Consider the following 27091-nt stretch of genomic DNA (forward strand, 5'->3'; position numbering starts at 1 on the left):
AAGGTACCTCTTACTTCGTTCTATCTTTATTTCCCGTCCTCTTTTCTATATCGATACCATTGTTACTGAATCAGGGTTCATATTTTAATTTGTCGGTGCTATAACTTGCATCTTCTTTACCGATTCCGACTGTCATCTCCACCATCGCTCCTACGCCTTTGTTCGTCTAGAAAAATGCAACAACCATTATCTGGTGTACATCATAAGAGGTTTGGGTTTAGTTCCAGCTCCTGTTCTTTTTTTTTTTTTTTTTTTTCGTTTCCAAGTTTTTGGATCTTCATTTCGTTGTCTCTCCGTTAAATTGAACATGATTTTTGAAGGTTTCTCTTCAATTGATGGAAACCTAGTTGCATGCCACACACCTTCTCGCCACTTTGTTAACAATCGTCGATTCTCACAAGCATGCCTCCAATTCAGATTGTAAATAAAGTATGTCTATCTCTTCTTTCTCTCTTCGATTCCTATTTCGGTTGCTTGATTTTAAATCATTTCTATTGTAAGATGAAATGAGTTTGAATTGGTAGGATTATTATTACAAAATTTTGAAGAAAGTGAAGACGCATACCACCTGTTTGATAAAATGTCTATTTGAAATCTGGAACAGTTTTATTTAGATATAAAATCAGTTTTACATAATAACCAGACCAACAATAATTGCCTATTCTTCAGGAAATTTGGTATGATTCATTCATTTAATGCGTTGTTAAGCTTAATAAGATGTTAGTTGCTAACCTATTTTATGATGGCAAAAACTCATTATGTTTTATCTTTTGATGATCATTTGTGAATCATAACGATTCTCAGAAACAATAAAACCATATGTAGCAATTGATTTTCGTTACAACATCCATGTAATTCTGTTCTTCTACATCGTACTTTGCAATTTTCTGCATCTAACCTTTTTGTTTCTTATCAGGTGGCTTTGAAAACACTGATAGTTATCCATAGTACACTAAGGGAAGCTGATACAACTTTCAGGGAAGAACTTGTAAATTTCCAACAAAGAGGGCGTGTTCTTCAACATGCTGATTTCAATGATGATTCAAGCCCTATGGTATCTTTTTTTTATTTGTTTTCAACTTACAATTCGAATCTTTAAAATGTTTTAAGTAGTTCATGACTTTTATTTTTTATTTTTATAGAATTTTCAGCTTGGGATTGTTCTGTTTGGGTGTGTACATATGGGCTTTTCTTAGAAGAAAGACTTGAATGTTTTAGAGTTTTTAAATATGATATTGAAGCTGAAAAATTCCAACACTTGCTCAAGGTCAAGAAAATAAGGTATTTTTTTTATATAACATTAATTAATTTCAACAAAATGATAATCACATACTTGGTTAAGTAATTCACAACATTTTAATGTATCTTTTTCCATTTTTTTTTGCAGAAAAATAGAAGAATATAAAAATTCTGAAACACTTGAAAGTTATATAAAAGCTTAGGTTAATCAATTTTTCTATAAAATTGTGGAACTTTCAGGTTAATAACTTCTTCACTCTTAAATATTAAAGTATAATCAAAGTCATAGAACATGTAATAAGATTGAAGCGACACAAGGGTATTTTGGTCCAAAATAGAAGGTTATAATATTTTTTTGGAATTTTTTTTCTTCTACACCCACAACTCGGATTTCCATTTTTCAATTACCAATTACAGTTTTCAATTACAAATAATGATGAATGTAGGAAGGAAATTAAACTATGTGATTATACTAATTATATGGTAACACAGGCCATTAATTGATCATTATGCCCCTAGTCATTTAAAGTTTTTTTTTTTTTTTTTGCATTGTTTTGGCTTTTACTTTGTTTTTTTGGTTTGTATTTTTGTCATAGTAAAAAAATACACAGCTCATAAACTTTTTTTTGGCTATTACAATATTTTTTTTTACCAAAAACGACAATTCACTTTAGTTTTTTTTTTTTTAAATAAAAGTCGTGTGCTTTTTACTATTAATCAGGTTTGTTATAGATTGTCTTATCAGTGAATCTAACAAATTAGTTTGAATGGTTATAGGAAATGAATGAGAAGAAATTGAAGCTTTGAAAATGCATCAAATGACACTTTTGGGTAAGCAACACAATATATTTATCTGTTTTTTAATCGAGTTAATGACAATCATGCCCTTGATCGCTTAAAAGTATTTTGATGTCATTTTGCCTTTTAAAAGAGTGATGTGTGAAATTAAGCAAATGTAAACTCGTACTAGACCAAAACCAATACGAACAAACTAATCCTACTACTAAAACCAAAAAGTAAAGTAATTCATATTTAGTTGAGATTTAATTTTTATTTGATTGTACTTTCTTTCATTCTTGTGATTTTGACGGAAGTTTTCCTTATTTGATTATATACAGTCAACTAGAAGAGACAAAAGGTGGACGAGATTACTGGTGAATGTACCAAATGAACAGTATTGGAATCTGGTTATACCCAACGGAAGTTCTTAGACTCCGATGACTCTATGGAAACTGATCTATCAAAGATCAAATTTTATCAAAACCGTATTGCACAAAGGAATTTGAACCCCTAAAAAACCCTACATTTAATTTGGACATGATTTGAAGAGCATTTATGCAAACTTGATCCAATTCGGCGCCAACGGCGCAAGTAATTCCCTACTAGTTAAATAGTTTATTAAAAACATGATAGTAAAAAATTATTTTATAAATAATAATGTATACACAAATGAATTTAGATTCATATCAAAAAAAAAAAACAAATTGAATTGAATATTGAATGAAGGAGAGGTATAATTGAAAATTCACATATAACAAGATTTTAGTTTGCTTTTCATCGTCGGTTAGATATCCTAATGTTATAATGTATTTGTGGTGTACGACAATTTTAGGTGGTGTTGAATATTGTAAGAAGAGGGTGATCTTACAAAGAGTTACCGTCAATAAACAACATTGACTGGGTTTCTTTAAAGGATAAATGTTTGAAACTTGGATTATTAGACGGTCATAAGGAATCTATTGAAGCAATTAAAGAAGCCACTTTTCTTTAGTAATTGATAATTGTTTTAAATATCCTCATACATTATATTAATTTTCCATATATCATATTAAAGGTTAATATATGTCATTTAATTATATATTTATGGAAAATTAATAATCATTTAATACACTAATCACTATTTTTATATGGTAACCGGATAAATAGAAATAAAATGTTGGGGGATATGTAAAACTTAAATTTCCTTCTATATTTTATTTCTACTTATCTTCCTACCATATTAAATGTTGACATGTATCACAAGAAATTAATAATTATTTAATCCACTTGTCACCATTTTTATATGGTAAGATGATAAATACGAATAAAATGTATAGGAATATTTAATTTCTTTTTGAATTTATGCTAACTCTTCATTGAAATTTTTTGGAAACGGTAATTATGCAATGAAAATTTAAAAAAAAAAAATCAAATGATTTTTGGAATCAAATTTATGAATTATGTATTGTCGTAACTAGTTTTATTCGGTAGTCAGATTTTGATATTACTCACTAGACCCCCATATTTTGATATGTACTCGCATATAAAGGGTCGAAGACTTCTAGCTTACTTTTGGGGTATTTTGAAGGCCATGTACGCATGGTTCCTTTGAACTTTTTTTTGATATATATGATAATTGAAACCCTAAAACTATTAAACTCTATTTTAAAACTATGTTACGTTTGGGATCAATTTTCCACATTTGAACTTTAAAAATATTTTCTTATTTTACTAAATTCTCCTAGCTAGTACAAGGGGTGTTTCATCTAGGGATTTGTAATAGAACATGTAATCAACCTAACAACACATGTGATTGAAGCATAAATCATTTCTTGGAAATAATATTAGAACTCAAACGTTTATACCCAGAATCCATTTTAACTTCATCTAACAAACATATGTCATTCAAATTTAGTTGCAAAAAAATCATATTGGTGTTAAATTTTGTAGTTACCATCAAGAAAACCAATGTCTATCACTTTCTAGAGTTGAGTTATTCCTGCAAAGATACATATTCACTCACGGACAACTGTATGTCGTTTTGTCTAGAGTAACAAACAAAGAGGGTTTAAAGATGATAACCATGGATGAAGAATGAAACTTACCAAACACAACGATTAACGTTGTCCAAAAGGAAATACATCATGATTCGAAAATACTATATTGGTCATCTCGTCTAGATTGATGGTGTTTGAGTACATTCCAAAAAATAAGTTACTTAGATTGTGTCCATAGATATTTGAGCTTGGCTTATGTAATGTTCATATAAATATGTTTATTAATTTCTTAAATCTAATCATATTCATGGTCGACCCTAGCACATGCGGAGTGTACAACCGTACACGGCTCGTGTCATTAGGGGGCCCGAAGTTTTAATCTAGTGTGGTTCCGTCTAACCGTCGCTACTCTGTCATAAATCCAACGCTAATATGTTACTATTTGTCACGAATATGTCCTGATCTGTTGTTAATCCAAAATTTTAGGCCGTATGTTTAATTTTTGGAAAAATCATCAAACCGGCCGTATGTTTAACTTTTTCAAAGAGAAATACAATCAAATGCATATTTTAAGACTATCACCTAGTTATTATTATAAATATGAAAATCTGATGTACAAATTAAAACCTATATCGAATTATTATATTATCCCCTTCAAAAGATAAAAAAAAAAAATAAAAAAAAAATAGAGGCAACGTTAAATAAAGAAATTAAACAGCGTCATAATAGCAATAGGCAGATCCACAACCAACATTCTTTTTAACCTAAAAATAGAAAGAAAAAAAGAAAGAGAGAAAGATAGTCCAATAATACGTCGACTTATCGACTACATGCTATGAATACATAAAAACTACATAGCAATCGCCCCTTGCATAATTTCAGTGGTGGTGGCCATGGCCATGGCCATGTGGTGGTGGAGGGTGGTGAACCACATGTGGAGGAGGGTGATGGACCACTGGTGGAGGTGGGTGGTGAACGACTGGTGGTGGGTGGTGAACGACGTGAACGACTGGCGGAGGAGGGTGGTGGGGAGAGGATCTAGGCATCTTCTTTTTGTGTTTTTTGAAACAAAACATGGAGGGTTCGAATTTGTGAATTGTGATGGTGTTAGAATATGGGTGTGAGAGAAATTGGTAGTTTATAGTGGATCCAAGTCAAACAAAAAATCAAAGAAAACTTGTAAATGTGTATGTGGCGGTGTTAGGTACACCTTAGCCATGAATGAATTGAAAAGGATCTCCAAATTCATCTAACCCACACAAAAGTTTTTTAAGTGTTATCGTTTTAGATCACAAAAACATAAAACGGTTTTAGATATCGACATAGAAAATATCTAGAAATTCTCTTTAACCCGATATTTGAGTCTTGTACGTCTACCATTTGACTATCAAACTATCTTAAAACATTTGTTTTATGAGTCTGTTTGTACCAAATAACTAATTATCGCTAACCATGTCTCATGTCCTATCCGATCATTGAATCAATAGTGATAAGTCCTGTTTGTTGTCCTTTTATGATGTTTTTTTTTTGTCTAGTGCAGGCCGAAGTAAATAAGGTTGACACGTAAATATTGTAATTTGAAGTAATTGGTATGCTAAAATATATAGTATAAAAGAACTTGCTGTATATTATAATAGTAATGTGTTTTTATATAAGCAATCGAGGTGAATTCAACAAGTGAACGAGCATTAATTGACATGATCGAAATTTAAGTTGTATGTCGATGGATGCGACGTTAGGGAATTTGCAAAATATATAAAATTTTATTATTTGAGCATATAACAACTGAAAGGAAATATTTTCTTTATTATGAGGATGTAGATGGCTATTTTTCTATTAATTTGGTTTGTTTTTTAATTAATTTTCATGATTTAATCTGTTTGGCATCGTTTATAAATAATGTATAATTAACTAAAACTGCCTCTTATATTTACAAACTAGTTTCTACTATAGTGAAAATATATTATTTTATAGGGAGATCATCTTGAAGAGAAAGCTTGGCTAAAATTAGGGAAAATAACACATTAGCCCAATGATTTTTGCACATTTACCCATTAAGTCCCTTAATTATTGTTCGTGCTTTACGAGGAAGTAAACTTATTTTTATCGGATCAAATTGGTCCCTTTTGAAGAAATGAAGGGGTAAGCCGGTAACTTCTTGGCCTCAACAAAGAAATTGACTTTTAACTTCTTCCTTTAAAAATTTCCTCCTTTGACTTTGAATCGGGCCATTTACAGTGAATGGGAATCAATTTGGAAGCTAATTTTGACTATTTAGGAAATCAATTTTGACTATTTTATCTTTGGATACTTCATCGACTCTTCACAGATGATGAAATCAACGTCGAGCTAGAAGTCTCCCATCCTTTTACTTACTTTTATTCATCGTTTACATCTGTTTCCTAGTTCTCTGGGTTCTCGAATGCTTTAACAACACAGGATCCGTTCATCGGATCCATTTCTTGATGGTCGTGTTAACAATGAGAATTCCTCATCAGCACTTTCCAAGCTCTTCTTCTGCGACATTGAATTCAGCGAATCGCAATCATCGTTCGCCCAATTCGGTGTTAACGCTTTGCCACACATCCGCCTCCTTCCACCAGATGCGACCACCTTAAAAACCGACTCGATCTCCATGGACACCGGTGATTTCTCCCATTTAGCCGAATCCATGGGTAATTTATCGAATCGAGAACTAAACTCAAAATGGGTCAAATCCACCGTCCTCCAATTCTCTCAAAAACTCAAATAGGGTTCTTAATCGCTGCAGTCCTGATATCCTTGCCATTCCTGTTCAAAAGACTATTAGGCTGTGAAACACTTCTACATGATAATTAGAGGGTTTTGTTGGAATTAATGTACATAATTTTGTTTCTTTTGTATAGCTTATCATAGTTGAGGGACTAGTTTGTAAATATATTCAGATTAGTTAGCTGGTAGCTAAGTTGGTTAGATCTGTAATGTATATACAGAAAAGTTGTTTTCATTGTAATCAATAATTGAAAACAGAATTCTTTACCAATTCTCTCGTTCAACATGGTATCAGAGCGGTTCGTGATCTTGATTTTTTTTTGATTTTCATCAATTCGTGATTCTTCTTCATTTTTGTTTCTCGTTTTGATTGCTTCAATCATGTCTGAAAATAGAAGTGATCCGATTTCTTCGAATTCTCAATCATCTTCTTCATCTATCATTGAAGTTTCTAATCCTCTGTTTTTAGCCTCATCTGATAATCCGAGCACTATTTTAGTTTCAAAAGTTTTTGATGGAACTGGTTTTGCCTCATGGAAAAGATCCATGACTTTAGCTTTATCTGCTAAAAATAAGATTGGTTTTGTCGATGGAACTATTCAAAAACCAGATGAGAATTCAAATCAATTTGAAACCTGGAATCGAGTCAACTCTATGGTTATCAGCTGGTTGTTGAATTCTCTCTCAAAAGACATTGCTGAAAGCGTTTTGTTTTTACAAACTGCTTGTGATATTTGGAATGAAATCAATCAACGTTATCAACAAGCAAATGGTGCGTTGATCTATCAAATTCAGAAGAAGCTGTTCTCAACTACTCAAGGATCTGAAGATTTTTCATCATATTTTACAAAAATGAAGAAGATATGGGATGAGTTGAACATGATTCAAGAAGTTCCGGCTTGCACATGTGGTTCTACAGCCAAGATCAAGAAGTATATTGAAGAACAAAGACTTATTCAATTACTTATGGGATTAAACGAATCTTATAAGTCAACTCGTGGTCAGATCTTGATGATGAATCCTCTTCCTAGCATTGCTACGGTACATTCTTTGTTAATTCATGAAGAGAGACAACGTGATATCAATTCAATCCCTAACATAATTGCTGATTCAATGGCAATGAATGTTAATCATCAAACTTCAAATTCAAACAATTCTTTCAATAAGAAGAATTTGCAGTGCACTCATTGCAAGAAATCTGGTCATGTCAAAGCAACATGCTACAGGATCAATGGCTTTCCATCCGATTTTAAATTTACCAAATCTAAGAGACAAGATTCTACTGTTCAAAATGTTATTGACAGTTCTACCCCTGGTGGAGGATCTAGTAGTGTAGATAAAGCTTCTATTGAAAATTCTACAATTTCTACTCAGCAGTATCAACAATTGATGCAGCTCATGAGTAATCTCAGCAACAATTTCAACAAATCTGTCAATTCTGTGATAACTAATGGTGCTATGGATAGTTCAGGTAAATTTCTTGATTCAAAGGGAAAGCATGTATCATATGTATTCAATGTTGTTCGTCACAATAAACAACAAACTTCTTGGATCATTGACTCAGGGGCTACTGATCATATTTGTTGTGATCAAAATCTCTTTTCTTCAATTCATACATTCAGTCATTCTCATTCTCTCAGTTTACCTAATGGTCAATCCATTAATGTCACCCAATATGGGAAAGTTCCTATTCATGAGAATATTATTCTTAATGATGTTCTATATGTTCCTCAATTCAAAAATAATCTCATATCAGTCACTAAGGTCACATCTCAGTTGAAAGTCTGGATTCTTTTCACTGATGAATTTTGTGCCATGCAGGCCCCTTCGTCGAAGAGTAACTTGATCATTGGAAAAAGAGTTAATGATCTCTACATTCGTGATTACAAGTTTCTCAAACAACCATCAACATTTCATTCTTGCCTTTCTTGTAATAAAAGCAATGCTCTAAATCTTTGGCACAATAGATTAGGGCATTTGCCATTCAATAAGTTGAAACTTTTGTCTCTTGTTTCAAATGAATGTAGTTCTTTCTTTGATTCTTGTAAAATTTGTTCTCAAGCAAGGCAACATTCTATGTCTTTTTCAAATAGTGAAACTGTCTCTAATCACCCATTTGATCTTGTTCATATTGATATTTGGGGGCCCTACAAAGTTCCTACATATAATGGTCATAAGTATTTCTTGACCATTGTAGATGATCATTCCAGATGTACTTGGGTACATTTACTCAAAAATAAAAGTGGTGCTTTTAGTATTATCAAAGCTTTTGTTACATATGTCAAAGTTCATTTCAAGACTGAAATCAAAACAATAAGGACTGATAATGCTTTTGAGTTGGGATCCAGTCAAGAAGGAGCATTATATTTTCAATCTGTTGGTATTTCTCATCAGAAATCATGTCCTTACAAACCCCAACAAAATGGGATAGTTGAAAGAAAACACAAGCATTTATTAGAGATTTCACGAGCTTTATTTTTTCAATCTGGACTTGGCAAATCATATTGGGGTGATTGTGTTCTCACTGCTGCATACATTATTAATAGAACACCTCTTAAAGTGATCAACAACTCAAGTCCTTATGAAGTTCTTTTCAATCAAAAGCCCAATTATAACAATTTAAAAACATTTGGATGTTTGTGTTATGTGGGCACGCATTCACATAACAGAGATAAATTCATGCCACGATCCATGTTTTGTGTTTTTCTTGGATATCCTTTTGGACAAAAAGGGTATAAAGTTCTTGATTTACAAACAAAAGCCATTTCCGTTTCAAGAGATGTGAAGTTTATTGAAGATGTTTTTCCCCTTCAGCAAATGTCAAGCTTCAATAATCAGCCAGGATGTCTTCCTAATCTTGGTTCAGACATTGACATTCTTGATAGTTCAAGTACTGTTTCAGAACAGATTCAAGGTTCTCATCAAAATGACAATATTAACCCTGATCAATCAACTCAATCAGAAGATATTCAAGCTCCTAATGTGGTTGATTCAATTCAACCAAGAAGAACATCACGAATTCATCATCCTCCTGTTCATTTACAAGATTACATTTGTTATAATGTTACAAATGACCAAAATGCCCCCGATTCTTGTTATCACACAATTACAAACTTCTTTATTCATTCACCTGATATCAAACACTTTCATTCATCCAATCATGTATCTTCATTTACCTTTCATACAAATACCAAAATCACTGAACCTTCATTTTATTCTCAAGCCAAAAATGATCCATTATGGCAAGAAGCAATGAAGAAAGAATTTGAAGCTTTAGAAGCCAATCAGACTTGGGAAATTGTTTCTTTACCAAAAGGAAAGAAACCTATAGCTTGTAAGTGGGTCTACAAGGTTAAATATAAAGCTGATGGATCTGTGGAAAGGTATAAGGCTCGTCTTGTAGCAAAGGGTTTTACTCAACAAGAAGGTGTAGATTATCATGAAACCTTTTCTCCAGTGGTCAAGTTCAATACAGTAAGATGTTTGGTTGCTTTAGCTGTCAAGAAAAGGTGGCCAATTCATCAATTTGATGTTAACAATGCCTTCTTGCATGGTGATCTTCATGAGGAAGTGTTTATGAGATTACCTCCTGGTATGCAAACTTCAAATAAAAATCATGTGTGTAGGTTGAAGAAGTCTTTATATGGTCTCAAACAAGCTTCTAGACAGTGGTATGATAAATTGTCATCTGCTCTTATTCAAAAAGGATTTAAAAGATCAACAAATGATTACTCACTATTCAAAAAGAAGGCTGGAGATTCTTTTATTCTTGTTGCTGTTTATGTCGATGATGTCTTGGTGACTGGCAACAATCAATCCGAAATTTCAGATCTCAAACACTTTCTTCATACAACATTTCAAATCAAAGATCTTGGTCAAATCAATTACTTTTTAGGCCTTGAATTCAAAACAGTCCCTGATGGAATGATTGTTTATCAGCATAAATTTCTCAAAGATCTATTAGAACAGTATGGTATTCAAGAAGCTTCTAATGTGAAATCACCTCTTCCCACCAAAATCAAAGATCTTCATTCTTCATCCGATTTCTTACAAGATCCGACTTCATACAGGCAATTAATTGGCAAACTCAATTTCCTTGTTCACACTAGACCCGATATTGCTTTCACTACTCAATTTTTGAGTCAATTCAATAGTCAACCTACACAAACTCACATGAATGCTGCCACACATGTATTACAATATCTCCATGGAACTATCTCTCAATGCTTATTATTCAACAACACAAATAATTTCAAGCTTGAAGCCTTTTGTGATAGTGATTGGGCAGCTTGTCCTCATACAAGGAAATCTGTTAGTGGTTTTTTTATCACCTTGGGAGGAACTCCTATTTCGTGGAAATCAAAGAAGCAATCTACTATCTCTTTGTCATCCGCTGAGGCAGAATACAGATCAATGAGAAGAATTTGTTCTGAATTAACATGGCTCAATAGATTGCTTGCTGAGTTTGAGATTCCAGATATTACACCCATTCCTCTTAAATGTGATAATTTGGCTGCTATATATATAGCAAAGAATCCTGTATTTCACGAAAGGACAAAACATATTGACATTGATTGTCATTTTGTCCAAGAAAAAGTTCTTGAAGGTCTCATTTCTTTATCACATATCCCCACCAAAATACAGCCAGCTGATGTGTTAACAAAAGCCTTGGGAAGTAAAGATCATGCAGAAGCTATTGGCAAGTTGGGTTTTGTTTCACAACTCCCAACTTGAGGGGGGCTGTTGGAATTAATGTACATAATTTTGTTTCTTTTGTATAGCTTATCATAGTTGAGGGACTAGTTTGTAAATATATTCAGATTAGTTAGCTGGTAGCTAAGTTGGTTAGATCTGTAATGTATATACAGAAAAGTTGTTTTCATTGTAATCAATAATTGAAAACAGAATTCTTTACCAATTCTCTCGTTCAACAGGTTTGGCTATCCGGTTCTGTGTTCATTTACATCTTTAGCGTTTCGGGAAGTACGCACAACATAATTCGCAAAATGCCGATGTTCACATCCGATAGAACTGATCCAAGTAAGCTCATCTTCTTCTACCAGGGATCTGGAATGCAGTTGGGTGCTGAGGGTTTTGCTATCGGGTTTCTTTACACCATTGTTGGCATGTTGTTGGCTTTTATGACCCATGTTTTGGTTAGGGTGCAGAGTAGGATTGCACAGAGGATGACAATGATCATTGCCATGATTTGAAGACTGGTTATGATGTTCATACGTATTTGGATAATCGACTCTTCACAGATGATGAAATCAACGCCGAACTATTGTTCTAGGGAGGGCTTGATTTTGAGGGTGTGTCTCCAATTTTTTATCTTTTAATGGATTTTGAGACAAGAACAAATGGTGTTTTGACTTTTAAATGAGGAAATGAATACATGGAATATCAAACTGGCTAATATAGGTTAGAGGGACTATAAAGATAGGTCCAACAAAGTTTATTTCCTCATAAAACACGGAAAATATTTAAGGGACTCAATGGGTAAATGTGTAAAACAACCTAGGGCTAATGTGTCATTTTCCCTTAAATATAAGCATTAAAACCATAAGCGTGACTGATTTACTTTTTATTTTGGCTGGTACTTAATTTTAATATTTATTATTATTATTATTATTATTATTATTATTATTATTATTATTATTATTATTTTTGCATTATTTTTCAAACTTGATAAATTGTTAAAACAATCACATTTATAACTATTTTTTTAATATACTACATATTTGACTATTTTCTTTAGTTTTATTATATTCAACTATTTTCTGTTGGACTTTTTAGATATACTTACTGAAAAGTTTAAAAATATGAAAATAGGGAAATTACAAGTAGTAAATGAAAACTATAGTGATTGTGATGAATCAGATATAGAAAAATTAGAAGAACAATTTATGTTTAATACACAAATTAACAAAATACTTCTTACTTTCGGAAAATCCTTAAAAAAATGTTGTTTCCAATTTTAATTTTAATTTTAATGTCGCAAACTACACCACCTTTTTCTTATAGTTATATACAATATATTGTTACCTAAATATCTAAATATATTATATAATAGGTGTAAGACCCATATATTACATGAATTAATTAGTCTAAATATTTAAAAACTTTCGATTTATAAGAAAACAAGAAAAATATGAATTATTAAAATTGATTTTTTATCTTTTAAATTTAAATAAATAAACAAAATAAACTAATAGACTTTCATTTGGAAATTTTGAAGTTAGAAGGTAATTCCATTAATATCAGTTGACACTCAATTAGCAATTAAGTTCTAATACATACATATTCTTGGGCTTTGAGCATTCTAACAATCCTAAGGTGTACATGCAACCCTAAATATCTTGAATCTATGTTTTCTCTATTATACATGCAAAGTTGAACTTTTCAAGGTATTACCCTAACAAGCATACAAAACTATGATACTTAGGTAATAAAACATGTTAGATAACATACCTTTTCTTTGTGGCTTGTTTCTTGGACTTTCAAGAGCTTAGCACCAATAGTATGAATGCCTCAAATGGAAATACAACACACCTAGAACAAAGGATAACTTGAGAAGAGATTCCTTGCACACAAAAATCAGCTAGCCCTCTAGTATTCCACTTAAGTCACTCCTTAGTGCCACTTAAGTGCCAATTTCATGAGCCAGAGGGGTTCTTATATAGTGTGGCAAACTATGGTTACACCATGTAAACCCTAATAACTTTCCATATCCCTCATGCTCCATGGGTTAAAACCTCCATGGAGTATCCATGGGTTACCACATGGGTTTAGCCTAACATGAAGAACTATGGATCATAAGCCCACTTTATAAGAATGAATGATTTACCAAATCAACCCCTTATATTTAATTGGTCTCTATTGATCACAAAATTAATTCTTGATCAATACTAATTAAATAATATGATTTCATATTAATCTATTAGAACTTATAATATATTAATAAACCATAAATAACCTCTTCTCAATTATCCATCCTTCAGATTGTTCCGGTGCCATGCAACCCAAATGGACCTTACTACTCTCAGGTCAAGTACATACCAATAATAGTTATGGGCTTAGACATCTAATCCAACAGTCTCCCACTTGGATAAGTCTAATAACTATTATTGCAAGCATAACTCCAACCCGACTAGCAATCGTAGATCTTAAAAACCGTTGTCGAACTCTAACCTAGTCAATAACACGTCCGTTAGATAAGGGATAATATATTCCTCCATTCTAGATATCATGTGGACTGAGACATGGATTATAATCATTCTCTCTGTCCATCTGTTGTTTCCTGATTTCTGATTTATAACGACTGACTAATTAAACAAATCATATCAGTCCAGGCCCGGTGTCATCACTAAATCATCAAGGGGCCCACATATATCGCTTTTATCCACATGGGGTAAAAGGAACGGATAAACTTCGACCCAAATGATTGCTTGTACTTACTCATCAAATTACACACAACGATATGTTTTATAACATCCATGTTACTAGTGCGTTTACATATGTCAATGTGCAACCGCCTTGCAACTACAACTCACATGTCTCCGTTTCAATAATATAAGATATTATCGTCTCACAATCACTCGTGATAAAATACATGAAGTGATTCAGATGAGCGTGGGTTGAATCCAATACTCAAATCTTATTCAAGGAGCATTCATGAACACTGTAGTCACTTTGTCCTAGACAAACTACAGACCCATTCATGTCAGTCTTGCCTCAATACCTACATCCAAAGTATGATCAACTGTGGATGGTTTGAATAATCTAGTTATTTGGGAATTCAAAACATGCAAAGTGAAACACAATAATAATACTAATCCTATATGGCCCCAAACATTTTGAGCCATATTGATTACTCATCATTCATTGTAATAAACGATATATTAATATATTATGAGAATAATATATTAATTAGAAATCATATTATTTAATTAGTATTTGATCAGAAATTAATTTGCAATTAATTTTAGGATCAAAGGAAGTGATAAAAAGAATGGGGACTGTTTTGCAAATCATTGATAGTTGAAAAACTGGGCTGCTGGACTCCATTGGAATGGGGTGGATGAAATTCTATAGGGAGGGCCTATAGAATTCGTTCAAGGCTTCTGGAAGTGGAGTCCCATGGACTTATTAGGGCCAAAGCAAGAGATTAGGGTTTCCACCTGAAAACCCTAGCAGCCTTAGCTATATAATGACCCCTTCACATGTGATTATCGGCCAACTGCTTCCTTAAAGAACCCTAGCCAAAGTTCTTAGTGTTTCCTCCTCTCTCCTTCTCATCCTCTTGCTACAAGTGTTTGTGAGCCATTAGAGGTGAAAAATTTGGGGCACTAAAGCTTTCAATGGTCAAGATCAATCTAGGAATTCTTGTTATTGCAATATAACAAGCATGATAATGTTCTTAACCCTTTTCATATGTTAATTTTTAATTGTATATGCTAGATCTAGGGTTATTTCTTTGGAATTTCTTTTGCATGTTCAATTAGTGAAAAACTTAAATCCAAGGCGATTAGGGTTGCATGAACACATAGGATGTTATTATGCTCAAAACCTATCAATGTACTCACCAGGTTTCGCAACCTGACCCACTCAGTTTATTGTATCAGATACAGTCTGCTAAGAGATTCAAGGAGTTTTAACCCGCTAGTTTAATTACTGTAAGATTTGTAAGATTTCGTTATGCTTACGTTTATGTATAGACGATGACATCTAAATGTTTTAATATAAATGAAATACATTTCTTCGAAAATGATTTGATAATACCATTAACATTTTTTCTAGGAACAAATTCCGCAATATTATTCTTCAAAAAAGGAAAATCTAATTTTTAAATAAGTATAAACAAATCGGTCTTTTATTGTCGTGAAATTGGGGATGTCACAGTTGGTATCAGAGAATTAGTTTAAGAGAAATAGGAATTTGTAGGATTTCTAGACTTAAATTTGATGATTGTAAGACGATTGTCTGTTATATTTAGGAAATATATAGACACGAGCACTAGCTTATTTTAGGAAATATATTTATTTTCCTATTGTTTTTGTAAGACCTTCATAAAGATTGACTTAACAATGGATAGATTCCTCATATTTTTCCCCACTAGGAAAGTGTAATTGTTGCCCAGGTGAATCAATATATTGAGATTAAGAGTCACGAGGAAGGATTGCACAAATTGGTATTTTTGTAGCAAAACTAATGAAACCAAAGATGTAATGAAGTGTAAACCTAATGAAATCGATAAAATCAAGGAAAGTTTTTTATTGTTCAATGATATTTTCATTATTTTCTCTAGTCATCATACTTTCTAAGAAATCTTTTTGCAGATTGAATGGGGAAATGGGAAAAGATGGGTACTCATCTATACAATCACTGGGTTCAATGAGTTACATCGAAATAATGGATAGTGGGTATGGTAATGATACATGCATATCGAGTGGAAACATATCTGGAAGTAGTTTCATATGTGTATTAAGTTATGATATTGACTCCTTTTTAAGCAAGTCTAAAGGTTGTTGTTGGGTTTAACTTTTAATGATATGATTGTATCAAGAAATGATCTATATAATTATAACTATAACCAATATGATTGTTTTCAGTTAAACCGAGTGAAACTGCATAGTAAAGGAATGAGTATGAAGATAGGTAAAAATCGAAGGGAAAAACAATTCCTGGAATCATGAAATGTTGAAGCTGAAGTGATTATGGAATATGTATGTGCAAATGGTGGTAATAATCCAGGTAGATTTGCGACTATTGGAAATATATTACGAAGATAAGGATTTTTTTTCTTGGTAGCTGGAATTAAGTCTAATCAAGATTATATTTTAATCGCATCAACTTAATGAAAGAAGTTGAAGTGATGAATGGGTTACCTTTGAAGCATATCATATACATCAATTTGCTAGAATAATAACTCATACATAACAATAATCAATTCCTTAAATTATTAAATTTATTGTACTTTAATAATTATATGTGATTTGGCTATGGGGCAATTTTTGTTAACATTTTAAACTAGATATCATTTTTTGTTGGCATATTGTTGTTTTTTTTAATCACATGTATGATGTTTATACATAATAGGGTAACGTACTTTCATTTTAATGTTTATTTTTCTATTATTTTGGAACCTTTTTACTTGAAAGGCCAATCTGCTTTATTTTTTGGGTTTCCACTCACATGGTATCCTTTTGAGCATCAAAAAGCAATGTACTTTGACTTTATTTGGTTTTTTATCAACTATTATGGTTGTGCGTCAAAAGAAAATGATTTTTTATTGGTTTTAAATTCATGTCATCTGTTTTAGTATTTGATGTGACTTCGATGATGTAGGATTTTTTTACAAATTTAAGTAATCTAAACTAATATGCATTTTTTTGGACAAATAACCATTTTATTTGTAAAATGACCACATTGTTTGGAACAATGTGTTCCGGAGTGGAGTACAGAATCCCAAACCAACATTCTGGAGTGGTATTTCAAAGTTGTTTTCAAAATTGTAAATTTAACTTAACTATTGTTCATATGTAGTCTGTTCATTTTTGTGTTTAATTATGGTTTAGTGGCCGTTAAATTTTATATGGGTTTTGAAAAAGAAATTGTATATATTGCAAAAAGTAACAGAACAATGCATGAAAATTCATAATCTATTGCAAAAGTTATCACTACATAAACTTAAATATGTTTTAATTAATAATACAACATGCAAATGGACCCTTATTTTTTCTTTGTATCCTACACGATTTCTACAAATCGCTTTCGATATGACATGGTCCACGTCTTAGTGGAACCCTTAATCCTCACAGATTTCCAACGATCAACCTCTCTAGAAATCAATATAACAACACTCCACAATCCCCTTTATCACTACATTGTTATGGTACATATGCGCCTTCATAATAGTGACTTTGAAACTCGCATGTGGGGATTACATCCATGGGTTTGTTACTCCAATAGTTGATACCCACTAGGAGTTGGTGGACACTGGATCACATAGTTATAAACCAATATGCAGATTTTGAAAAATATATAAACCAAGATGCAAATTTTCAAAAATAATTGTCATTCCAGTATGTATCATATATAGTCAATCTGAATGTCTAAAAATCCAAAAAACCAGAAACGAGTGGCCATGTGATATATTAATAGGGATGTATAGTTGCATAAAAGGTTGGAATCAAATAATCATCATATAATATTTTCTTATAAGTGACTATTAATTACTCAAGTAATGTAATTGAAAAACAAGTATATCATATACCACTCAAAATAAGTAAAGTAAATGGATCGGCCATGTCATAATACTCCTCTACATCTGTATTGAAAGTTGTCGATAAAATTGTCCACTGATCGAGGTCATCGTCTTGGTCAAAAATAAACCACACACACACACACTAGATAGCTAGGGTAAGTAAGGGTCGAATCAACGAGGAGTTTGTGGTCAAACCTTGTGTTGAACATGTTTCTTCCCTAGTGGGTTAAACGTGTTTTCGGGTTTTGTGACTATTTAAGGTGCATTATTACCAATGGTTTGTCATTCCTCAGCCTCCATAAACCTTATTGAGAATGCATATTATCTCTTTCAGTCTAAAATCCGGCATCACAATACCCTAATACTCTCAAGTCATCACTCCTACCGAGAGTAAGGATCCAATCATTAGTCCTCTGTAAGTACTTAAGAATGATCTTAACTACAGTCCAATGAGCTCTACCAGGATTTCCTTGATATCTAATGACCATGCTTAAAGCAAAGGCCACATCAGGGCGAGTACAAGTCATAGCATAAATGATTGAGCCGACCGCTGAAGCATATGGTACTCGACTCATTTCTGCTATCTCAACCTCTATACTCGGACTCTAAGTCTTACTTAGTTTGGTATTGCTTTGGATAGGCAAGTCACCTTTCTTGGAGTTCTCCATGCTGAAATGCTTCAGCACCTTGTCCAAGTAGGTACTTTGACTAAGTCCTATTAGTATCTTACTCCTGGCTCTTAAAATCCTTATCCCTAGGATATAGGTAGCTTCTCCAAGGTCCTTCATAGCAAAACACTTCCCAAGCCAGGACTTGACTTCCTGCAAGGTCGAGACGTCATTTCCTATAAGTAATATGTCATCCACATACAACACGATAAATCTAACTATCCTCCCACTGGCCTTGACATACATACAGGACTCATCCTTGCTTCTCGAAAATTCAAACTGTTTGACTTTCTCATCGAAACAAAGATTCCAACTGCGAGATGCTTGTTTCAATCCATATATGGATCTCTCAAGCTTACACACTCTATTAGGGTATCTTGCATCGACAAAACCCTCTGGCTGACTCACGTAAACATCTTCAGCCAACTTTCCATTAAGGAAAGCAGTTTTGACATCCATCTACCATATTTCATATTTATGAAATGCAGCTATGGCCAACATAACCCTTATAGATTTAATCTTTGCTATTGGTGCGAAGGTCTCATCATAGTCAACTCCATGAGTTTGAGTAAAGCTCATTGCAACTAGTCGCGCCTTATATGTGTGTACTTTTCCATCCATGCCGATTTTCTTCTTGAAGATCCATTTGCACCCGACGGTCTTTCGACCCGGTTCATTGTCAACCAAGTTCCAAAACATGATTATCATATATGGACTGAATCTCACTATCCATAGCCTCTTTCCATTTAGCAGATTCAGGACCAGCCATGGCTTCCTTGTAGTTGTTAGGCTTATCCAAATTCACCAATGTACTATCACTGATAAATGTATCACCTTCTGCAGTAATATGGAAACCATAATAATACTCAGGTGCAATCCTAACTCTGGTGGAATGACTCAGAGGTACAGATTCGTCAATAGGTTCAACAATAGTTTCTTCCTCGGGTTGATCGCTAGTGTTTGAGGTTCCTTCATCGATTGATACTTGAATCTCTTCAATGTCAATTTGCCTCACACTGTCCCCTTGGAATATAAGCTCTCTCTCACGAAAGGCCCATCTTCTCGTGACGAAAACATCATTGTCACTCAGTCGATAAAAGAGATATCCAAAGGATTTCTGTGGTTAGTCGATGAAAATACATCGCTTACTCTGAGGTTCGAGCTTGTTGTGAGTCTCGCACCTCACGAAAGCCTCGCAACCCCAAACTTTGATGTGATCCAAAGTGGGAACTTTCCCAGTCCTCATCTCGTGAGGTGTTTTGGTAACCTCCTTTTGTAGGGACTAGATTAAGGATATGGGCAGAAGTCTCTAAGGTATACCCCCAAAACGAGATTGATAACGAAGCTCGACGCATCATAAAACAAACCATGTCCAACGAGGTTCGATTGCACCTCTCAGCCGTGGTGTCCTAGGAGGTTCCAGTTGTGAAACAATTCCACATTCCTTAAGATAGTCGTGGAACTCGATACTAAGATACTCTCCTCCTCGATCGGATGGGAGTAACTTTATCTTCCTGCCTAATTGATTCTCCACTTCTGCCTTAAAATCTTTGAACTTTCAAAGGTTTCTGACTTATGCTTGATTAAGTAGATATATCCATACCTACTTTAATCATCTGTAAAAGTCACATAGAAGCGGCTAGCATTTCTTGTGACAGATCTGAAGGGCCCACACACATCATTGTGTATGAGATCAAACAAACCCTCACCCCTTTCACAAGTACCAGTAAAGGGTGACTTAGTCATCTTTCCAAGTAAAGAAGATTTACAAGTGTCATCCGATTTCAAGTCGAATGAATCCAAGACTCCATCCTTTTAGAGTTGACCTATACGCTTCTTGTTGACATGTCCAAGACGACAATGCTATAAGCATGCTTTATCCAAATCATTGGATGAATCAATATGTAACACATTATTTCCTAGGTTATCTACAACATTCATAGTTTCATACACACCGTTGCAAGGCAAAGCTTCAAAATAAAAGACACCATTATAATAAGCATAAATACCAACATTATTATTCTTAAAAGCAAAGGTAAAATCTTGTTTATACAAACTGTGAAAGGAAATAATATTTCTCATCATATCGGCAGAGAAACAACAATTATTCAAATCTAAATTTAAACCATTATTAATCAATAAAGAATAAACTCCAATCTTGGTCACAGACAACACTTTCTTATTTCCCATGATTAAGTTTATCTTCCCATGATCCATATCCTTACTTCTTGTTAGTCCCTGCAATTCAGAACAAATGTGAATACCACAACCAGTATCAACGACCCAAGAATTAGCATATGATGTTTCATTAGAATGAATAGTGTAAATACATGCGATGGAGGGCTTGATTTTCCCACCCTTAATATCCTGCAAGTCCTTTGAGCAGCATCGCTTCCAGTTCCCCTTTTCATGGCAATGGAAACACTCTGCTTCCTTTGGATTGGTAGAGGGCACAACAGAACCAACTTTGGTTCCGCTAGAAGAAGATCCATCCCAGGACTTTGTTGGATTAGTGTCTATGTCCATAACTATTTTGGTATGTACTTGACCCCATTATGAGCATGGTCCTTTTGGGTTGCCTTCACCATAGCAATATGTAGGATGAATTAAGGAGAGAAAGGTTTAATTATGATTTGTTAATATATTATAAGAATAATATATTAAATGAGAAATCATAATGTTTAATTAATATTAGTCAAGAATTAATTAAGAATTAATTTTGTGGCTAAAAGAGATTAATTAAACTTAAGGGACTTATTGTGCAATTATAAGATAATTACATAGATGGGCTTATGGACTCCATAGAAGGTGGAGTGGACGAATTCTATGGGGAAACCCATTAGAAATCGTCCAAGGCTTCTAAAGAAGGAGTCCATGGGCTGCTTAGGGCTTAAGCAGCCAAATTAGGGTTTCCTTGTTAGATAACCCTAATTGCCTAAGTATATAAGGAGCCCTTAGGCACCAAAAACGTGGTTAACTGATTCCTTAGGGTTTCTAGACGTTTTTTGGGTGCCTCCTCTCTTCTCCTTCTTCATCTAGTTGTTTAGTGGTGTTTGTGACTCCATTAGAGGTGCAGCACTTAAGGCACTAAGCTTTCTAAAGCTAAGGATTGATTGTTATTGTTATATAACAATCTAAAGTCAGATCTAAACTCTATTTTATGTTAATATGATTAATTGTATTCCAGATCTAGGGTTTATAGCTTTGGATATTCAATTGCATGTTCATTAGACAAACTAGATCCAAAAGCTTTGGTTGATTATTCATGCTTAAAATCGAAAATTTTTTGGTTCTGGTGGCTGGACGCACAGAGTCCATGGCTGAACTCGCCGAGTCCATAGTGACCTCGACGAGTCCATGCTTGACTCGACGAGTCGGAGTCACAGATGGAATGCAGATTTCGGGATTTTGACCTGTTTTAGCTGTACATAATTACCTAAAACATTTTATATTAATAAAATCTGATTTTTATCAATATTTGGAATTTATCCTTGCCAAAATTGAAGATTATTGTCAAATTTAGATAATCTTTTGTTTTATTAGATAAATATTGATTATTTGTAATTTAGATTTGAATTATCATGTGAAAAAGTTTCAATTTCCTCCTTTTGGTTTTATAATTTAAATTTGAACTTAAAAGTTTTGTTTTTGAAATTTAAATAGTTAAACCTCATTGTTTTGAAAAGTTTCAAAACTTGCCCTCAAGTTTTGGTAAATAGTTATACTATCTATATAACATTAAAAGTCTAATATTATATATATATATATATATATATATATATATATATATATATATATATATATATATATATATATATATATATATATATATATAAGTAAAAGTCAGTCTTACCGTTAGTAGGCCTCATTCACGAAGCTGGTCTATAAGGGTGTTTAAGGAAATTGCCTATAAAATGGCGATTGAATGGGTATCCACTTTTACCCACCACACTCTTGACTAGTGGAGGGCCGTTAGCCGAACAGGTAGGATAGGACAGAAACCTTCCATTATAAGTATAATGAAGTACAAAGTAACTAAATGCTTATACAAATTCCCAAATCATAGTTACTTTAGGCAAAATGTGAAATTGTATGCTAACCCATGGAATTACACTTCGTACCCTTTTCAAACGTTAGTGGAGCGTGTGTGGTTAACCAGCACACTAATTTGGGTATAACATTAGTGGAGAAGGGTGGCTCGATGCTTATCATAAATCAATGGAGCGTGTATGGCTAACCGGCACATTGATTAGGTGACAGTTGCATTGGGTGCACCACGTGATTCGTATGGTTATTCACACCTTATTTGTGATCCTCGGCATCCTAGTCACAAATTATAAGGCATAATCGAGATTAAACAAGCCATTAAAATTTTCAATGAATCTTAAAAGATCTAGGAGTTTCAATTCATTTAAAACTTAAACTTCCTTTTCGTTTTTCATGGTGGAAATTGGTAAATCGTCATTTACCTACCTTCAAATATTTTGCGACTAGATTACGGCATCCCTCTTCTAGGTTGTAGAGTATTATGTTGGATCCTAGCTTGATGTTTCATTTGAGTGTTACATCAAGAATTCGAATCAACTTAACATGAATTTTCTCCCATTTTGTAGATGTCTAGTTCTGACAATCATGGTCTTCCCAAATCCCATGGAACAAGCTTTCTAAATGAAGATGATGTTCCATGATATGATTGAGGAACAAGAGATCATGCTTCACTTCCTCCACCTCCTCCAATTGTTCTCCCTACCCCACAAGTTCAAAGGCTTGAAAAGTTCAAGCTCACTCAAGCCCTATTGGAAATTAAGCATGAAGATGGAAAGTCTGTGTGTGCACACGTCTTAGAGATGAAGTTGCACATTGATAGGCTAAGTATGTTGGGTGTCGAGACCTCAAGTGAGTTGGTTGTTGACTGGGTTCTTCAGTCACTTCCTGAATCATATGGTGAGTTCGTTAGAGAGTACTATATGATGGACCACGGCATGACCCTCATTGATCTCACCTATTTACTTATAGCTGCTGAATCAACAATGATTTGGCGTACTGGTCAAGCAAATTTGTCTGGTGAATCAAACTCCCAAACTTCAATGGATGTTGAAAATGATGACATTGGAGATCCAGAAAAGGTAAACTCTGAGATAGTCCCTTGTGTCATTCCAAAGGAGTCCATTTGCTTTTATTGCCAAGAGAAGGGGCATTGGAGACAAAGCTGCCCTGTTTACCCGAGATATCTAAAAGATGGGAGAGTCAACACATATGGCTCTACTTCAGGTAAAATCCATTAACTAACTTTGTAAGTTCCTATTTTTGATTCTTATACATGATGTGATAAGATTACATTTTGATGTTTTGCAGGATCGAAGAAAAGAAAGGAAGCTTAAGGAAGAAGCTGTTGAATCTGATCACGAAGAAATGGATTTCGATCGCATGGATTCAAAGATTGGATTTTTGAGCTGCTACTTTAGAGTTAGGGTAGATTGCTAAGAAATATGTAATAGCATAGTTTTTCAGTTGAATTGCATTGTAAGGACAATTTTTTTCGCAATAAAATGAATTTTGATTTTATCTTATTTATTTATCCTTGCAATGGCATGTCTGAAAAATTGATGTTTGAAGGTTTCTATTATTAGCAATAATGGATTTGATTCTTAATTATGTTATTTGTGAAGATGTCAAGAATTTACCAAATAGGGAGAGTTTCTCATCGCCCAAGTTTCAATTGGACAGAAACTTGGAATCATACAACTTGGTTGCGTGATGAAAGAGAAATTTCATATTTGGAAGTTGGACTAATTCTTTGACAAAGTGTCAAGTGAAGGACTAGGAGATCAAGTACACAAGATTGTACGTTGATCAAGTCCACCACAAAATTGATAAAGATATTCGTCATGATTTACTAAAGTTTAGTAAATATGGTCATACTTATAAGATTGAGTATAACTCTGAGTTGATTGAAAGAGTTTCAATCAATAGGCGAATGAATAAGAAGAATCTAGTAGGCAGAAAGATAAAAGTTTATCTATTCTAAGAAGAAGGGAGAGTAACTTTTATCGTGTTTTATGATAAGTTTTAATGATTAAGAACCATGTTTCAATTGATCCTCTAAGCGAGTCTTAGTGCAATTGCATGCATAAGAAGAGGAATCGAGAATTGTAGAAATGGTTAAAATCAAGAAGTCAATCATACTTCGTTCCAATATCAATTCTTAGAGTCAAGATTGTGACTTGGGTGAAAAAGTCTTAAGTAGGTTTGTAACACTTATCAAATGTAGAATAAGAAAGTTTCTTATTCTTGTACATTTGAAATTGGTAAGTTGTGATGCCTTGGATAAAACAAAGACCAACTAGGACCAATTATGTGAAGTGTTTTGTCTTCATAAGAACTACTAACTCTTGAATATTTGTTTTGTCTAGGAAAGTTTCCTAACAAGAGAATCATATATGTCAAGAGGTCAGTGGGAGCTTTAATAATCTTGAAAAAAGTTTCAAGAACAAATCAAGAATAAACCTTATCGATCATCACTAGCACACGACTTGAGGTTTACAACCTATCGTGTTGACATTATTTTGTTCTTGTGCCATTCCAATTGAGTTAATTATGCATGTGAGTTCTATGAGTTCTCATTTGAATACATAAAGACAAAGCATCTTGATCGATGGAAAGTACATTGATATGTAAGGATAAGTTGCTAAACTACTTGGAAGACATGGTGGGCACTTGTGTTACCATAAGGCTAGAAATCAAGAAAGTTCTGTCCATATGAGTTTGGATTTGTCACAAACTTGGTTTTGGAAAATTCACATGGATAGGAACACATACACCATAAAATCTATGTGTCATAAGATTCCCTCCTTCATGAAAATGACTGCGAGGAAATGCTTTCACTAAGAGAGATTTTAAGAAGATAGCAATTGTGAAAATTGTATTCTCATATTCGATTATGGTTACGACATCCCTTTCCATACTTCAAATTGTGAGATTTGGCAATTAGTCTAAACGTTTGGGACTTAGTAACATAAGTTATGGATTTGTCTAGACACACATGTGAGCTTTCTAAGGCAAAGGTGTATGAGTTTAATACGCTTAGATAAAGGCTTATCAAAGGATCAAGTATTAGAAATATGAACTTAAGAAATTCAATAAGTATTGTTTTCTGGAAGTTCAGTTGTTTTCTGAATACATGTCAAAGCTAGTGGGAGCATAAATGTTATGCTTGTAAGGAAATAATCATTGCATTAGTGGGATAATAAGTGTTATGCTTGTATGATTATTATGGAAAGTATTGCAAGTTAGCAATATTAATTATAGAAAAACAAGAGTTATACTTTGCAAAGTCGCAAGGGTTGAAAAGTTGTTTTGCTATAATTAAGGAAGAGAATATTATACTTCGTTTTAAAATCTAAAGCTTAGATTGAGAAATTTTAATAAATATAGTCAAAGGATACATAGTGTGCTCTCAAATTTCGATTATGATTACGACATCCCTCTTCATAGTTCGAATTGTGAGAACGTGACACATAAAATATTATGGCTTAAGATTGATAAAGTATCATATCTTTATGTAAGACATTATGCATCGTGTCCCATACGCTTCGGGTATAGGATCGATTGCAAATGTTATAATATTTGATCATTCTAAAATTTTCCAATTGTCTAGCGCATTAAGAGGGAAAAAGGACTAGAATCGGTTTTGACTAAAATAATTAAACAACTATCAAAGGACGATACAAAGTTCGCTGAGGATTGGTCGCTTGTGAGTAGTTGGAAGTATGGTATTAGATGGACCATATCGACATTATTATGAATAGATAAGATTCTATTAAGAATGAGTTGTCATATGGTAAATATGGAAATGTTTCCATACTGGAAGTTGGATGTTGAGAGTCTATGTCTAGATTAGAAACTTTTATGCAAGAAGGATGTTCAAAGGAATGTCCTTTGAATGTGTGACTTCGCGTCTATGGAATTGTCTTGTAACAATTTCTGATAGAGTACTTTGTAATTTCATTGGCTAAGTCTTGGTGACTTTTGGGCTATGACTTTGCGAAAGTATCGTTGCATAAAATGTTAGAATCTAACATATCCTAATAGTGGCAAGAACCTTGTGTTCTTACACTAATGATAAGGATTGGGAATTGTGAAATGAGCGTCGTTGGAAAAGTTTTCAATTGATGTATTTCACAAAGTAAGGACCATAGGAAAGATAGTGTGCATGCTTAGGGCATGGGACAACTATTGTTGTAATTTGAGTAATAAGTTGATTTTCTGAAATAGTAAATGATGAATAATGAGTAATCAATATGGTGTTTAAATAGAAGTGTTTTATTTACTCCCACAAGTTTAGGGCCATATAGGATTAAGTATTATTATCGTGTTTCATTTTGCATGTTTTGACTTCTAGAATAACTGGG

At 33.4% G+C, this 27091-nt stretch overlaps 1 pseudogene across 1 annotated transcript; it reads left to right on the forward strand.

Annotated features, from left to right (window-relative positions):
- The first annotated feature begins 717 nt into the window (after window positions 1-717).
- On the forward strand, window positions 718-12242 carry LOC145006942 (putative dolichyl-diphosphooligosaccharide--protein glycosyltransferase subunit 3B; annotated as a pseudogene). Its single transcript, XR_013662974.1, has 6 exons — window positions 718-745; window positions 805-872; window positions 917-1054; window positions 1143-1171; window positions 6435-6836; window positions 11681-12242. The product of XR_013662974.1 is annotated as a putative dolichyl-diphosphooligosaccharide--protein glycosyltransferase subunit 3B (transcript).
- Window positions 12243-27091: the final 14849 nt, after the last annotated feature.

This window comes from Lactuca saligna, chromosome 7 (assembly GCF_052625555.1).
Source record: "Lactuca saligna cultivar CGN05327 chromosome 7, ASM5262555v1, whole genome shotgun sequence".
Lineage (NCBI taxonomy): Eukaryota > Viridiplantae > Streptophyta > Magnoliopsida > Asterales > Asteraceae > Lactuca > Lactuca saligna.